A 12,423-nucleotide genomic window follows, 5' to 3' on the forward strand; every position below is an offset into this window, starting at 1 on the left:
GAAATCTCTTTCCGATGAAAGTGTAATAACACTTAGCTCACATCTCGCATTACATTGGTCGATTTTCTGTGACGCAGCGTGGACGGGTGCCACTATTGCTGGAATATCTGACGTCTCTGTAACCTTTTTTGTGGGAAGAAAGTGCAGGTAAGAAAAAAAAAAAAAATGACAGAAAGCCTGATAACTATAGGAGTATTTTTGAAAATGTTCACCTCAATTTGCAGGAAATAATGTTTTAGAAACTTATGAACCTCAAAATTTTCTGAGGGGAAGCCCCTGGACACCCTCCAAAAAAAATCCTAGCCAAACACCTGCTGCAGTCTCAGCATATACATCATCACATTTAATTAAGATAATATTATAGCCAAAACATGTTCTCTTACAAATGCCACATCGGTGCTTTCCTCCTGGAAGCAAAATCAATACCAGCCACACCCTTCTATTTATAAGGTGCAAGACATTCAACATGCCTTTTCCATTACTGTCTTGTGCATTGTTCCTCACTAAATGGCAGAGGAAGATGAGCATTAGTTCAGAGTGGAATAGCAATAAACTTTCCATTACCCTGTTCCTCATAAATCTTCTTGATTTAGTGCACAATATATGCACTGCAATCAATGGTGTAAGAAAATAACTCCAGCCATTATAAACATGTGGCCTATTAGACTTAATTTTAAGTCACAATAAAAGATCAGGATATCATCCCAAATAAAACATGTAACTCTGAAATCAGAACTATAGTACCTGATCAGCTGTTTGTGTATAAAATACAGCCTTTCTCACATATCGCGACTGGGAAGTACAGTGAGCCACATATGAAGAGTAATTTGTCTTCATCATCAGTTTTCTGCAACAGACTAACTGGATGCACTCATGTGGAGGTTGGCACAGGGAAGAACCCAATAGCCAAGTATTATCATGTATTAAGATGGATTGATGAATGACAGCAGTAAAAAAACAGCAACATCTATCTCTTCATGAATAACCTTGCTTGTCTCAAATTGGTGTGAGCTCAGGGGACAGTTTGGATCCAAGTGTGTCAGTGTCTCTCTCTCTCTCTCTACACACACACACCTATGGCTGAAAGCATTTTCACACACATCTCTGAGGTCATCATAACAAGAAATGCCTTGATGAGAAAGTGGGAACAACACCATTCGAAGATCCATCTATCTCACCAACAGTCATTAATAACCATCAGTCCACAGGCTTTGATCTGGGACTGCCACTGATTCAAATATTATGTACTTTGAACATGACTTTCTAAGACACGGCTGCTTTTCGGAAATAAAACTGGGTCATCATTCAAATAACTTGCAAACTGCAGTGAATTGAAGCCGTCTTAATAACAAGCTACAACATTTTTAAAGCCAGCTTTCGTGTCCTCTTTTACACTCGACATAAAGAGGATTTCTAAACTAAATTTCTAAAAAGCTAAAAACAGGTGATTAACACCATGTGGTTAGTCTTGTGGTGTTTTTCTTCACCCTTGTATCACTGGTTTTGCGAAATATGATGTCATGAATACACCAGAAAAGACAAAGTCAGATCAAGAAGAAAATTAAAAAGGGTTTGCTACAATACATTACATGGCAATGACCATGATAAAAACCTGTGTGCATTGAAGTCATTTGACCCAGGTGTGAATGACAAATAAGAACATCCTGACTTGTCGAAAAACTGATTAAAATAAGCTTTAAATGTGTTTTTGATTAATGGGGTGCATTCCAAAACAAACAAAATGGTCACAATGAACATGCATTGATTGGACATTTCAATACTATTTTTTCAAAATGGTAACAGCAGAACAAAGTGACGGGGGATCCCTTGTTGAATATGCTTCTAAAAACCACACTAAGTAAAAGCTTAAACCTTTACCTCCAATAGCTCCTGTGAAACAGTAAGCACTTGCATCCATAGGATACATCATGGGTTTGTGAAATTCAGCAGGGTATCTACCTGAGGCTACATCCAACATCTACCACGTGGCACATCATCTCAGGCCCATGGAGATGCATTGGTGTATACAACATCACAGAATATGTCACAAATAATTATGAAGCAGGCAAGCAAAAAAAAAAAAGAAAGAAAAATCTTCAACATATCATGCAAATACACATAATCAAATACATCTAAACCAGGTGTCCATGTGTAGATCATAATGCTGTCAGGCACTTCAAAGTAAAGACAGTTATCAAGGTAGCATTTTACCCAATGAAGTGAACCCCTCTTATGGCACCTGGACAATCCAAGTTAATGGACTCACGGAAACGTATAATGTGATGACACAGTCAAAGATCGAGGTTGTGTTCGATTTCGTGACTGGGCAGGTAGCAGGCATGACTGAAACAAAGTGCCGGATGTGGACTGGGCATTCAAGATAGCATTCTAAAGAATGAACAAGGCCCTCAGTCTGAACAGGCTAATCAAGAACGGCTCTCTTGATTTGTGGCTTGGAGGTGCAATCCTGTCAAGGAGAATTGTTAGTTGAGACTATAAGTCAGGAAGAGATGTGCTTCTTTGACCATACAGGTTATCTACTTAGTTTCTATGTTGCTTGATAGATAATGAAAACATGAAAGCAAAGTTGAAGTATGACATATTTATAAAAGCCTCTGGAGGGGGGAAAGGACAATCCTGGCTAACTCGGTGCATGTGGATTTCAGTGTGCTACTTTAAAGGTGAAGTAAGTAGTTTATAGTGCCATCTAGAGAAGAGGCTGAAATTTACAACAAAGAACTGCTCCTCTGCTCACCCCCTCCCTTCCCTGAGCGCTACGGTATCCGCAGCTGGTCAAATGTCGTCCTCGACGTCTTTCTCCGTGTCATCAGATGAGGTTCGTGAGGTGAGGGAGAGGGCGAGCTACCACGGCCGTAGCAGACGAAGCGGAGAGAGTGGAGGCGGGACTTCCGCTACAAGTAAAGCGAAGCTTGATTTGTTCTCTCGCGTTTGTCTATACAGGCTCCGGAAGAAACATGGCGTCCCACTGCTAACAGTGGCAATGCAACCGCGGCCCACGACCATGTTATTTTACATGACTTTTTGAAACACTACGAAAATGAAACAAAAAATATTTTTCGACTAGACAATGCAGGAGCACATAATATGTAAAAAAAAATGGATTTTGGGTTATATAAACCTATAAATACTACACAGTGTCCCTTTAAAGGAGGTGAAACAGTCCAAGGAAAAAGTTCAAAAAAACAATAAGATTTTTTTTTTTAAACTAAATCAACAACCACTTCTCAGTCATTCACAGTTACATTTTCTCCATTTTCATTCCCTATAACAAATCATCAAGCCTCGGGTTCTGAATAAATTCACTTTATCAACCAATTAATCTACCTTCTGCAGCACCTCACCAGTGTAATTTGTAAGTGACTAACATGGAATTGATTAAGGGATGGCTCCTTGTTTGTTAGTCAAGTGATGGAGGCTTGTATGTATTGAGTTGAGCCATTCCCCTGTGTTTTCCAAGTGGATCAAACAGTAAGTGCTTAATTACTATGAGGGACAGTTCAGAGGAATTATGAGCCGTGTAAATAAACACAAAATAAGAAATCAGGACTCATTAAGCTAAGGGAATGAAGGTGCTCCTCAAGTGTGTAAACAGCTTAATATACATATTTGGCAGCATGCTTAAAATTGTGATCAACACTGGTGAACACAGTAGTTACAGCTACTGTATTGCTAACATAAACATATGGGTTTGAAAATTGGCAGGCAAAGTCACTATTAGGCCTCCATTAGGTGAAGGACATTTTGCAAATAGTTTATGTAAATTTGGAGGTAAAATATTTTTCTTACAATTTAGAAACTAATAAAAATATGCACTTATTACATAAGGGATCTCTTTGCTGTGGTAGACTATACAACGTACTGTATGAATGTGGAATTATACATAGGCATGTCGTCGGGGACTCGTTTGCTGTAACGGTGAGCGTCTTTGGCTAATCAACTGACTTTTAAAAGGTGGAATGTGTGAAAGGAGTGCTGACTTTACTTTTCCACCAAAACACTCTTAAACAGCCTTTTGTGATGATGCAATAAAGTTAACATAATCTGTATTTGGCAGTGCGTATCTGTTATTACTAAGTAGTTTTTGGCAGGCCAACACAGGTATCTGATAGTCAAGGCCTAAAACCCTAACCCTAAAAATTAAGGTGGGGTATTTACTACAATCCTGACATGCAACTAATAATCCAAGCCAAACAGATCCCACTATGATGAGGCCATAATGGCAGCAATGTGATGTACCACACAATCATTATGACTCTGCCTGATTATACTGCAATTGCCATTTAAGTCTGTTTTGGCACAAATGAACCACAGTTGTGCTGCAACAGTGAGCACTTGGATACTAGAAAACAAGTTGATCAGTGAAGAACTGCTAACTCATAGCTCTTAATTAATCAATGTGCACAAGATGGGAGCAGCATGGTTTCTCAGGTCCAGAAATGGTGTAAACCATCATCATGCCAGATGGGACAGACACACTCAGTGCTGCTGTGATTGTCTTTTTACTGTGTCTTTCCATGGATTCTTACAAAATGTCATTATTCCTAACCGTTATAAATGGATAAGGCAGACAGTGGGTGTGCCCAACTTTATTTTATATATATGTGGTGTTTTATTGGAATAATGTTTTCAAAACTAAGACCTATTGATCAAATTCTCAGTCAACTAGTTAAAGTCAAAGTACAAAATCAAATCAATCAAAGTGCAAAATACAGTGATGAGGACATAATAATGCTGTCCTCTTCACTGCACATAGTAAAGGAAATACATTAAGGTTTTGATGTCAGGAGAGTGCACTTTGCTGGAATGTCCCAGGATATGGTAATACAGTATGCTATGGAGTGACCAAGTGCTGCATTGTAAGTTGTTTAATGTTGCTAGGCTAGTGAGTGTAGGTCTGTTTATAGTCAGAGTTAATGAGCCTTAAAGGTGATTGGTGTGTCCATTTTAACCTGCCAGAAGTTTCTGAAGGTTGTTCTCACATGTTCTGCTGCTGCAGAGGAAACAAATTCACAACGAGTCAAAACAAGCTCTTTTCATCTACTGATGCAGAAATTAAACAACAAAACTGGCAATAAAGACTTGCATCTGCCACAGATTACGACTTGACTGAAGTCATAATCTGAAGACTGAAAATTGTCAGGGAAAGGAGGAGAACAGTCAGAGAATACATCTATGCGAGAGGAATGAGAAATCAACTCACGAGAGGAACTTGGCCACAAGGAAATTGAGCAGTCCACAGATGACCAGACAACCATCTTGGTAAGCAGCCAAACACTGTTACATTGTCAGATGGTTGTAAGAGCATGAGAAAATCACAGCTCGCATCAACTCAAAAGTCTTGCTTTACCATTATTATTTTGTATGACTCACCAGGTGATCACTCAATAATAGGACTACTTCCACTACTACTTCTGTACCATGTCCCTTTGTAATTTCACATAATTGTGGACTATAATTCTGAAGGTTTGGGTGCATGTCTTGTGTGCAAGAACCCTGCTCTGCCCTGAAACACATTTCCAAATCCTGGTACCTAAATAATCGAGGCAGAAGAGGGGAGATTGAAATGTAAGGAGCTGCTGTGGTGACGCCACACTGATCTGAAAGGTGCCATGGAGACGCCTGTCATGAGGGGAAGAGTCCTGTGATGTTGACGCATCTCTGTCTGCAAAAGTCTGACAGTCTGCTTGAGTCAAACTCCTTGGATAAGTATTCCCCGTTTGTGTCTATGTGTGCATGAAAACCTATGAATATGTGTATCTGCTCATGTGGAGTTTTGCTCACTGCGTAGGTGTGCGACTGCTCTTTGCAGATTCAATACATCAAAAAGGGGGCTGCCTGCAGCAAAGTGACAGGTTCACAGGCAAATTGACTCAATTTGGACCTGAAAATGCTATTCTCATTTTAACCCCACGAGTACATGAGGATTATTTATAGAATAATGAAATAAAAACATGTTATTTATTTGACACTTGACTGACATGAGACATGAAGCCTCATTTCTACTTTATATACTGTGAGACAAGTTGGTTCAGGATCAGACTTATGATGCGTCAGTATCGGTGGTTGGATTATGCTCGGCACTTTCAAAAACTACCCAGTGTACTTGTAAACTGAAGGTGTTCTAAGCAAAAAGTGAATCAGACAAACTTGTCATGAATTAATTTACTATGCTTGAGAGGCATCTGCAAATTGAGTCAGATCATCTGCCTTGACACCCCAATTTCACTCATGTTCTCTCTCGCATGGCATTATCAGAAATGTCAGCAGTTTTTGGCACAGATAAACTGGACTCATTGAAGCTCTGTCAGTGTCACAGTTGGAGGTTTGATTGCTCAAACCATTCTATGAACAACACCATTGCCACTTGGTATAGATCACGACAATCTTTATTTCCCCCCCAACTCCCCTTAAATATGTTCAACACAACTACATCGTCTTACTTGTAACAGAATAGTTCATTTTCAGCCAGGATTTGGTGCAGCGCTAACGGTGTTCTCCAAACTCTTGATTTGTGGTTTGATGTACTACTTCCTAACTCCCAGCCAATCTCACCTATATTGCTAAATCAATGTGTGTTGACAAATGTTCACCCTGACATATTGAGGGTGACAAAAATCAACTCAAACATTTGCTGGCTGTCCATTTAAAACTCCATTTGTATATAGAGGATGATGTTAGGGTGTGCAGGCTTGGGGACACCATCTATACTTTCATTACAGAGAACTCTCCCAAGGATGAGGTTGAAATAGATTTCGCATCAAGAGATACATTACCTCCTCTTACATCTCTTTAAATATGGGACATTTTTGTAACCGATTAATTTGAAATGGTTCTGTTTGTGCTGGTTGGATTAATTGCACTTAACAATTACAAGTCATGTCAATGCTCATGTTGACTAATTCATTCGGATAATTCATTTAGTTTTAAATGACAGTACTTTCAGAGTTAACTTATTCAGAAATCTCAGTGTGAAATGGAAGTGTTATGGGTAGACAAAGAAACAAAGTGTGAGTGCAAATGTGTGAGAGTCAGCAGAGGGAGAGAAGTTATTCATGAGAAACTGTTATTTTTAAATTTGTGACTCATCCTCCTTTATTTGGACTGGTTGTACTTGTCCTGTGACAAAGTGATAGCAGTATACCTCTATAAACTTGTTTTGTAATACACTGCAATATATTAGGGCAAAACGAGTCAGTGTCGCTGTTAAAAATGACAAAAGCCACTAATGGCATATCATATTTATGAATGTATGAATGATTATTGCGGTGATTGTAGTACAAGACAATTCTGACAGAAGTTTGACTGCAAGTGTCTTGCTTGTGTCAAACATGCACACACTATTCAATCTGGCAACAATAAAACACGATACAACAATGCACTAGTTGAAAGTGTCTCTCTCATTCTCTCAGTAACAGAGGAAGTAGCCTTCTCACATGAGAACGTCATCTCGTAAGTGTGGAGAACAACATGTTACGTCTGACTCTTGATGGGGTCTCAATGCAGACCGGACAGCTCCTTAAGGCCACATTATACTTCTCCGACTGCGTATGCGTTATCCGACTGCGTAACCACGGAGACGACTCAAGCCTTCATACTTCTGCGGCGTGGTGACGGATACGCGCTGCAATTTCCCGCCCGATCAGTAGGTGCGCAAGGTTGTTGTGCTTCTGGCTACAGTGAGCAATGGCGTCGAGAGAGAAAGAGAGCGAAAGACTGTTGTTGTTGAAACAGTGGCCGTATCTCACTTTTCTGTGTCACGGAACACAGTTTTAAGATAATTTGAGGCGAGAAATTGGCCATTTAGAGTCTAAACGTGCTGTGTGTATTAAGATATGACATATTTATAGTTTGGCAGCGACGTTGTCGGCGGGGATGAGCTCCGCCTCTGTGGACGCTCGGGTGCGCACTATGAGCCGGCACAGAGCATCGTTATCTCGGCCAGTCTTGAGGACCAATCGCAGCTCTTGCCGTCTCCGTTGTCCCTTGACGGAGTGACGGACACTTAAAAAATATTTTGTGCAGTCGGAGACGACACAGAGGCTCTCTGACAGGCTCTGTGTCGAAGCAGTCTCTGCGTAACCTACGCAGAGCACTTTTATAGTATAAATTGGGCTTAAGTAAACAAAAGGAAACGGACACAATAAATGAGCAGACAAATCTGCCATGATGAACCTTGGCTGGAAAAGTACAGCTAAATTCTCAAGCGGAGCACAAGCAATTTGCTCCATCTCTAGACGAGGATATGTTTTGTGTCCAGAGGGGACTGAACCTTATATTCAAGGTCTTGGCAACTCAAGCAGCCAACAGAAGTAAGCCTGAAAATTAGCATGAAACAAAGCACTGGATGTTGCTATTTTGCCTCCACGGAAAGACATTTGGAAAAAATACAACAGAGTCCAATAACATCCATAAAATTAGTACATTGTCAGTTCTAATTTATTTTACAGTGTGATGGTTATTATAAAGGGGTCATTTTCTACCCTATTTCTCCAAGTTAAACTAGTTCCCTGGTGTCCTAATGAACATGTCTGTGACATGCTTTGGTCAAAATACCATAAGGATGAAGCACCACAGCAGTTCAATCACCTTGTCAAAACAGCCCTGTTCAGAACGCTCTATTTGGTAGTATCTCTTTAGGTCCACCTTAAAAAAAGTAAAATGAAACTTAAGGGACAGGAAATGACATCAGCCACAGAGGCAACTGGGAGCTAACAGCAGTTAGCACTTGGAAAAGTGATCATTTGCAGGCTCTAGCAGGCACATTGCCGTCATATATAACATATCCACTGGACAGATAAGGCTGGAAGTTTGTGTAGGACTCTGTGCTGCACTGTGAAGCCAAGAATAGAACTTTTCGCGGACTTCCGGTTTTCGGATACTGTTGCCCTTGCCAGCACTTTCGCGTGTTTTATGGACAAAGTGGAGCTCCGCGAGACAACAATTCCATGAATTTAGCGCATTGTGACGTCCCAATGAGTGCGGAAGTCAACATCCCGTGTTTTATCTCCTGTACTGAGGAGAACCATAAAAACATGAGTGAGTCGTCGTTTTTCACAATTTTCCGGATGATAGGACATCCAGAGTCCCAAATATAAGGATTTTAATGATTGAAAAGTTGATTTTGCAAAATATGTCCCATTTGGATTTCTACTAACCGTATTTGAATCAGCTCCATTCAAAGCTGCTTTTACACTACAGTTTTGACCAATTCACTCACCCATTCACACGGCCTGTACAGCTGTGAGGAGCAACAGGGGGTTAAGTGTTACGCCCCAAAGACACATCAGCGTCTCAAACCCACAACCTTCCTGTCGAAAGACGACTCACTCTCCCACTGAACCACTGTTGCCCCCTCCCGGTATGTAATAGACATTTGTTCACATAAAAAGATACTGTTCACAAATTTGATCAAGAGGCAGATGTGCGAGTCACATTCCACAGATCATATTTGTAGTATTTCTTTTTCACGACAAAATTGGTGAAAGTATTCAACACACAGTACCAGCAGACATGTTTGTTTGTTGTTTACAAAGGTAACCCAGTGAATACCAAAGTATTTCAGCCACAAATATAAAAAGGTCTTGTGAAAGAGAACTACTACTCCCTGTCATACAATCATCTGCATCTGTCACACTTTCCATTTACAAGCCCCTCTCATGTCACACATGTGTGAGCACAGTTATTGAGAGAAAAACAGAGATGGACAAGGACGGAATGGGGGCTGGAAGTGAGAAATCAAGCAGTGACAAAATCAAAGATAGTAAGAAAAATGGGATCACAATAAAGAGAGCAGAAAAGTGGAAGCTGGGTAGCAGGGTGGAAACAAAATGGGAAGCAAATAAAGAAAACCACCAAGACAACCTGACAAGAAGCCTTAACAGCGGTGTCTCAAACCTTCCAAATTCAATTTTTGCATCAGTTTACAATAGCAAAGTTTCTCAAATCCTACAAAAATACTGTACTATTGTGTGTTACTGGATAAAATGCAATCATGGATGAGGATTATGAGGTGTTGTTTGAAAATTGGTTCAAGCTGAAAATAACGTCAACATTTTACCACATTTACAGAAATATTTGTTATCTTAGAAACATATTAAATAATAAAATCTAAATATTAAATCTAATTCTAAATGTTGAATCTAAATGTTCATTTTAAATGCTAAATCTAAATGTTCTGGGTGAAACTAAACAATAAGCTAATATGCAAATTCACATTGCCGATAATCAAAAGCACCAAAATAAGAGTTGGTCAGACTGTGTATATAGAATCAAATAACTAATTAAAACCAACTTATTGGATGAAATTAACAGAAACGATGTCTAATTTGAGTTTTTTTTCAATGGAGGAGGGTGTGCGGCTTATGACCTCTACTTGCACAAGGTGAAGATAAAGATGTTTTGGCCTCACTTTGGGAGCGCTATTCTAGCACTGAACGCTTACACTTTACTGTCACAGTAGGTTTGTAATATTAATATGCCCAGCGGTAAAAAACAAAACAAATGTACTATACGAGAATGATTGATGCTCAAAGCAAATCTGTACTGGGCTAACATTAGCTAGTTTTGGTAAGCCTGAAGAACCTAATGCTTGGCGAGCTGGAAAACAAATTTACTAGTACGAGTGGCTCAAATAAAATTTCCATTTAATACTTAGAATATAGTTGAATATATTTCTGAGATAACAAATATTGCTGTGAATGTGGTAAAATGTTACCTTTAAAAATTCATGACACTCTTCAAAACATTGGACGCTAAATGTACCTTGAGCCAAAATGGAAACGGCACCTCATAGAGGAGCGCACTGAAATGATGGTTTACATATGCATTGAAACTAACAAAGTACAAGGTAAAAAGGAAGAGAACATCCATCATTTACAAGAAAGACGGAGGCAACAGCAACATTGTGCTAGTAAATAATGATGGCTGCAGTCAGGTTGGAGTACGATTGAAAAAAACCTGAAAACTTGCAGTGAATTCTGCTGCTCAAAAAACGCCCACAATTGTACAGCTGTTTGATGGGATAAATGTGTCTTGCCCCTGCGCTGCCAGAATATACACACAAACACCACCTCAGGCAGGTCTCAGTATTGCTCGACAGAGTCTTTTTTCAGATGAAGGATGCAGCATAATATTATATCGCTTCTGTTCTGTTCATAAAGACCAAACAGAGGCAGAGTAAGAACATTAACAACAAATGACATGTCTACAAGTTATGCAGTGGAGCTTTAACTGGTCAAATCACACAGTCGCAGAAACCCTGACGTCATATTGACACACCAATTAGAAGAGTCATGTAACACCCTTGGTAATATCACCAGATGTAATTGCAGAGCTAAAATAGAATGATGGCTGGATCAATATAAAAAAAACCTTAGAGGGAGAGAGAGAGAGAGTATGTGTGTGTGTGAGAGAGAAAGGAAGGCCGCAATTCACTGTGTAGAAGTCGATGTGTGAAATAATAAAAAAAAAAAAAAAAGGTGGAAAAGAGTGGTGGTAGGAAGCTTCCCAAAGGATAGCACCATTTCATAGCACAGTGCCCGGTGGTACCTCCTGGGCTGGAACTAATTGGTGCGAGATTAACTTTCCAGTGGGATATAATGACCTGGAGCGCTCCCACAAATCTTTGGATCAGTGACATCAGAAGAGGCCAGATTCCATACCATGCATTGACAGTGATTATTTTTGTCCTGGCTGCCACTTTAGTCTGATTGGAAAAAAAAAAAATAACACACGACTGAAAACTTTGCTAGGTCATGATATTTGGTTATAAGAATGTGGAATGTTGAGGAGCTACTGTGTTTTGCACCTGCTGGTGCTGCTGCTGCACCGAGAATAAATCATCATCAAATATCACTGGATGAAAGTGATAGTCTGTTTATAAGTAGAAGCTCACTAAGACATTTTGTCGACTTTTTTTTTTTTAACATCATTTAGGTTTGCATTGGAAAATATCACAATAAATGCGTATGGACGCTCGTTTGTGGAAAGTAGACAAAAGGCATCTCCCTGAAGAGCAGAAGTGAGGACAAATTGGTGTTCTTTCAAAGCTGCGTATACACTTTGTGTTTGTGCTGACACTGCAATGTTTAATAGTTACATTAGTCCTCAAACAGCTGCTTTGTGTTTCTCACGCCGACTGCGACTGTCACAACTAAGCTTGACAATGTATAGGTCAGCGCCGGTCAATTTCAATGTTGAATGAGTGGTAAGTATCGGACAGGCTTGTTGTCGACATGCTGATCTCCACAACCATCGATCCAGTCTCTGTTTGATTATCGGACGACAGCTTGTTTTAGTAGGATTAGAACTCCTAACTACACATTCCCCAAGCCCCACTGCTGTTTGTTCTTTGCAGGGTAGTGTTGATTCACATCGTAGCATGCGAGTGTTCACCTTGATGAG

Source organism: Microchirus variegatus (genome assembly GCF_963457635.1).
Source record: "Microchirus variegatus genome assembly, chromosome: 2".
Lineage (NCBI taxonomy): Eukaryota > Metazoa > Chordata > Actinopteri > Pleuronectiformes > Soleidae > Microchirus > Microchirus variegatus.